The sequence below is a fragment of the Microtus oregoni genome, unplaced genomic scaffold, assembly GCF_018167655.1.
Source record: "Microtus oregoni isolate MIOR12 unplaced genomic scaffold, Mior012 000002F_ref0000024, whole genome shotgun sequence".
Taxonomy (NCBI): Eukaryota; Metazoa; Chordata; class Mammalia; order Rodentia; family Cricetidae; genus Microtus; species Microtus oregoni.
In genome coordinates this window covers 8890015-8896014 of record NW_024543061.1, presented here as the reverse complement: position 1 = coordinate 8896014, position 6000 = coordinate 8890015, and the positions used below count along the sequence as shown (strand labels likewise).

Here is a 6000-nt window from a genome sequence, read left to right as displayed (position 1 = left end):
TCCTGCAACCATGACGATAAAGGAGACCAAATCAAGGCCAAAGCCACCAAGCCGTGATGTATTTCAGACGAAGGGCATCAAAGTGGTGGGGAAGTGGAAGCAGGTGAAGATCGACCCAAATCTGTTTGCGGATGGACAGATGGATGACTTGGTGTGCTTTGAGGAACTGACAGATTACCGTTTAGTCTCCCCTGCCAAAAACCAATCTGGATTCTTCTCAAAGGAGGAGCCCAAGAAGAGAAAGGCCCAGGCTGTTTCGGAAGAGGAGGAGGAGGATGAAGAAGAGTCTAGCTCCCCGAAGAAAAAGACCAAACTGAAGAAACGGAAAGATGTGTTAGTGGCTGCCAGAGGAAGTACTGCCCAGGATGAAGTCAAAGATTCTGAGCCAGAGACTGTTTGGATCAAAAGGTAGGGAAAGCAGCCTCGGGAAGCCTGGCACAGGCTGTTCCAAAAAAAAAAAGAAGAAAAACAAAAGGGAAAAAAAATAGATCTTTCCCAGAGCACCACTTCTAAAAGTGCCCAAGAAAGCAAAGACCTGGATGGCTGAAGCGCACGGCCAGAAGGCAGACGTGTCCGCCTGAAGGAACCTGTTTGTGCCCAAGGCCATTTTCCGAGCACTCAGCTTTCTAGGCTTCTCTGCACCCACCCCAATCCAGGCTTTGACCTTGGCCCCTGCCATCCGGAACAAGCTGGACATCCTTGGAGCTGCTGAGACAGGAAGCGGGAAAACTCTTGCATTTGCCATCCCCTTGATTCATGCAGTGCTGCAGTGGCATAAGATAAGGCTCCACCTATCCTGCATAGCACTGGGATACCACGGAGTGAGAGCAGGGTAGGAGCTGCTGCTGACCCGGGATCACCTCGCACGGATGGGACTGAATCTGGAGTGTTGCTTGATGAGGCCAGAACTGAGAATGAAGCACAGCCCAGTGAGGCTGGGGCAAAGGCCGAACCAGAGACTAGTGCCTCTACGTCAGCCCGGGCACTGCTCTCCCATCATGATGATGATGATGATGATGATGATGATGATGATGATGATGATGATGATGAAGATGATGATGATGGTGAAGGACCTTCTTCCTTGGTTGAGGACAAGCTTATCCCCAAGCAAAATGAGAATGGCGGAGAAAAGCTTGATGAAGAGCAGCTTGGGAAGTTAAGACAGGAGCTGTGTAACCATGTTGCTGTTTATAACGTACACTCGCAGCACCCCCTGCTGAGACTCATCCTGATGCCCACTAAAGAGCTGGCCATCCAGGTCAGACAACACATTGATGCTGTTGCCAGGTTTACAGGGATTAAGACAGAAATTTTAGTTGGTGGAATGTCCCCACAAAAGCAGCAGAGAATGCTGAATCGCCAATCAGAGATTGTGATTGCCACCCCTGGTCGACTCTGGGAGTTAGTTAAAGAAAGACATCCTCATTTAAGCAACCTTCGGCAGCTCAGGTGCCTCGTGATAGATTAGGCTGATCGAATGGTTGAGAAAGGGCATTTTGCTGAGCTCTCCCAGCTTCTAGTGATGTTAAATGACTCCCCGGTACAACCCTAATCGACAAACTCTTGTTTTTTTCTGCCACACTGACCCTGGTACACCAAGCTCCTGCTTGAATCCTCCATAAGAAGCATTTGAAGAAAATAGATAAAACCGCCAAACTTGACCTTCTCATCCAGAAGATTGGCATGCGGGGCAAGCCAAAAGTTATTGACCTCACGAGGAACGAGGGTACAGTGGAGACCCTGACAGAGACCAAGATCCACTGTAAGACAGATGAGAAAGACTTGTATCTCTACTATTTCCTCATGCAGTATTCAGGCCGCAGCCTGGTGTTTGCCAACAGCTTCTCCTGCATCAAATGCCTGCATGCACCAGAAACAGAGGCTCAGAAACCTGGAGAAGTTTGCCCGTCTGGAAGACTGTGTTCTCTTGGCAACAGATGTGACAGCTCAGGGTCTGGATATTCCTAAAGTTCAACATGTCATCCATTACCAGGTGCCCTGCACCTCAGAGATTTATATCCACTGGAGTGGTCGGACTGCACGTGCTACCAGTGAAGGCCTCAGCTTCATGCTGATTGGGCCCGAGGATGTGATGAACTTCAAGAAGATTTACAAAACTCTGAAGAAAGATGAGGACATCCCACTGTTCCCAGTGCAGTCAAAGTACATGGATGTGGTCAAGGAGCGGATCCGTCTAGCCCGGCAGATTGAAAAGGCTGAGTACCGGGAACTTCCAGCCTTGTCTGCACAACTCCTTGATTGAGCAGGCACCAGCAGCCCTCGAGATCGAGCTGGAAGAAGACATGTAAAAAGGAGGAAAAGCCGACCAGCAGGAAGAGCGTTGGAGACAGAAGCAGATGAAGATCCTGAAGCAGGAGCTACACCATCTGCTCTCCCAGCCCCTCTTCCAGGAGAACGTGATGACCAGGTACCCCACACAGCCTGGCAGACTGCCTCAGCTTGTGGTGGCCCCCAGGAATGGAGAGTCTGCGCTGAGATGCCTCTTCAGACAGAAGAAGAGGAGGAGGAAGCCAAAAGAGCATCAGGCACCGCCACAGCCAAGTTCAAGCACAAGCTAACTGCCCCCAGCATGGTGACCGCTTAGTGGTACCTCTCCTTTAGCTGTCTGTGAAAGCCTTCCTAGCCTGTGCTTCACTTGGCCATCCACACGGGAAAATGTCTCACTCTTCCATCTTTTAGCCAAAAAGATCTTGGGCACATGTGTGTTGTGGAGTAAGTGTAGTAGCCAGCAGCTGTGTCTCTGCATCCAGTTTATGCAGGCTTTTCTTGAGTACACCTTGGTTTCCCAATTTAAAAAAAAAAAACACAAGTGGAAACAGAGAGAAAAAAATAAAAAAATAAAATGCTGGCGTTCTGTTCCGTACTGCCAGGGCAAACTCTTACTCTTTCAGGCAGGCGATCTGACTACAGAGTGTTTGAGTGTGATTTCTGAGTGCAGTGCTGCAGCTTGCTTGTTGGCAGGGACTTTGAAATGCCACAGAGTTGTGGCAATAAAAATGCCTCTAGCAGTACCTCTGCCATGAGGCTGGAAAGCTAAGGAAGGGGCTGGATCTAGCCGACAAAACCAAACCACGGCTTTAATTCTACTCATATTTCTCAGTAATTTAAAGGCTCATGTGGTCAGAAAAAAAAGATAGAGAGATACAGTAAAGAGAGAATCAAGACAAAGCAAATTTCTAAATGGTTTACGGTGTGTTAAAAATATATGCAGGCTGAAGGTTCAAGTTCTTTAAAGTAAAAAAAAAAGAAAGAAAAAGTGTATTTGGCAGTACACACCTTTCTTCCAAATCCTTGGGAGACAGAAGTAGATTGACCTCTGTGACTTCAAGGTGTGGTAGGACGTGCCTTTAATTCCAATGCCTGGGAGGCAGAGACAGATGGATATCTGAGAGTTCAAGGACAGCCTGGTCTACAGAGTTATTCCAGGACAAAGATATACAAAGAACCTGTCTCAAAAAGTAAAAATATAAATGAAATAGAGGTTAAAATAAAGCCACAGAAATATGGAAAACACACAGAGAATCTTGATACTGTATGCTATTATGCTCTCTGTGAATTGTGTGAATTCTGAGAAAGGAGCAACAGCTGCTAAAAGATATTTGCTTATAAATGCTGCTGAACCAACCCAAGATAGATATTTTGAAAATACCTTGACTTTAAAATTTGAATCTAAGGACATGATGCTTTGGAAAGGAGTTTCTTCTTTTGTTTTCACAGAGGGAGAGACCCTGTGGATTGCTTCTATCCCAATATGGTATGATAGACCACACCCTCCTTAAAGGTTGCTGTGAAAATCTTCAGAAAATTACTTCACTGAACTGCCAACTGAGATGAACCTTGCACACAGGTTACACCATGAAAGACCTAAATAACAGCGTATCCTTCGGCACGAAGCAGTTTGTAGAGAAATAACTGTGCCCATATTCACAAAAATTGTTCATAAATGTTCTATTACATTTAAAGGGGGGATATAATAGAGATATGAATAATTTGCATTGCTATGGATTTGACTTTATTGATATAAATTTATGGTCAATCTTGTTATGTGTATATGTATTTCTGACCTTGACTAAGGTATTGTGATTGTGTAGTTCATGTAAAAATGTAATGTGTAAAGGTTGTTAATGGATAATCATTAATAATAATCAAGCTTGTAGTCATGTTACTTAGATTTTCTAGATATGCATAGAAATGCACAGAATATGGCATTTAATGTTTTCATAATTTAGGGTTTTTCATGACAATGAGACACATCTGCTCCTAGCAGCACCAATCTACTTCAAAAGGAAGATGGGCATCGAAGAGCCTCCTTAGCGAGTTTGATAGGCATTTGGGCAAGAAACTGCTCTTGCCTGGACTACTGCATAAACTGGACACAGAGAACATGCAGAGAGAGGACTGATGAACTTGCCTAAAGGTGAGAGGAACTTTCGGGGTTCCTGATTCATAAATGAGTCTGTGAGACATTCAGCAGGACACAGCGGATAGTGACTGAACTGCCTTTGAAATTTCCTGCTTCATGGAAATGTCTCCTGGAAACTATGGGCCTGTATGCCGAAGATGGACGCCCCAATGGTACAGAGGAACTTTGGGTCACTGTACAGGCAGCAAGATATCTCTGCCATTTCTAGAGTTTGGAAGTTGCTTATTTCTTGTTTACTTAGGTAATATTATATCCTTCTGGGTCTTTGATGGAGATGAAGAATGGTTAGCTATAGTTATAGTTTTCCTTTGTTATGGTAAAAGATAAAATAGATATAAATATTGTAACTGTAATTCTTACTTGATAACTGTTTTGTTTATATGTAATTTTGCTATGTTAAAGTTAAAGCCCTTTTTGTTTAAACAGAAAAGGTGAAATGATGTGGGAGTGTCATATATCAATCTGTTGTTTTCACTGGTTAATTAATAAAGAAACCACTTGGCCTGATAGGTTAGAACATAGGTGGGTGGAGTAAACAGAAAAGAATGCTGGGAAGATGGGAAGTGAGGCAGATGCCATGCTTCTCCTCTCTGGGCAGATGTGATGAAGCTCCAGCCCAAGATGGATGTAGGCTAGAATCTTCCTGGTAAGTCACCACCTCATGGTGCTATACACATTAATAGAAATAGGCCAAGCAGTGTTTATTGAATACAGTTTGTGTGTTGTTATTTTGGGGCATAAGCTAGCCAGGCAGCCGGGACCGTAGTGGCAGGAACGCAGCCCGCAGATCCTACTACAAGGGAGTGTCATGCACCCAGCCCTGTGGAAAGTCCAAGGCCCTCCTACTACATCTAGATTGTAGTTCAAAGTGAATAGGATCCCATGAAGCCGATATCTGCAATAGAAACACATCCCAGTGTCACTATCAGTGGTCCCTCAGTCGTCCCTATCTGTCAACACCCTTCAGAAGTGCTTGGTGGTTCCCATGCTCCTTCCCTCCCAGTCTAGTTGAAGTGGTGAGCTCCCATTAGCTCAAACAAACTGTCTCAGTGGATGACCCCCTTATGGTCTAGAATTCCTTGCTCATACGCTCACTCTTTGCAATTATCAGCTGGATCTTGAGATGTTGTAATAAGAATGGCGGGCTGGGCTACGTCCCGCCACCCAGCTAGCTTTACCCAAAAAATAATTACATGGAAACTGTATTTTTTTAAACATTGCCTGGCCCATTACTTTTAGCCTCTTTACCCATTTTTAACAATCTATGTAGCACCATGAGGTGTGCTTACCAGGAAAGATCTTAACCTGCATATGTCTGGAGTGGGAGAACCATGGCGACTCCCCGACTCAGCTTCTTTCTCCCAGCATTCTGTTCTGTTTACTCCGCCTACCTAATTTTATGTCCTATTAAAGGGCCAGGGCAGTTTCTTTATTTAACCAATGAAACAACAGATAGAAAGATGACCCTCCTCCAATGTTGGGAACTCAGTCCAGTGCTCCAATGTGGGTCATTGCCTCTCTTCCCACCTGTTGTTGGATGAACAGATGGAAGAGAA

The 6000-nt window shown here is 44.9% G+C and overlaps 1 pseudogene; it reads left to right on the top strand.

Annotated features, from left to right (window-relative positions):
- On the top strand, positions 1-2579 carry LOC121442112 (annotated as a pseudogene).
- Positions 2580-6000: the final 3421 nt, after the last annotated feature.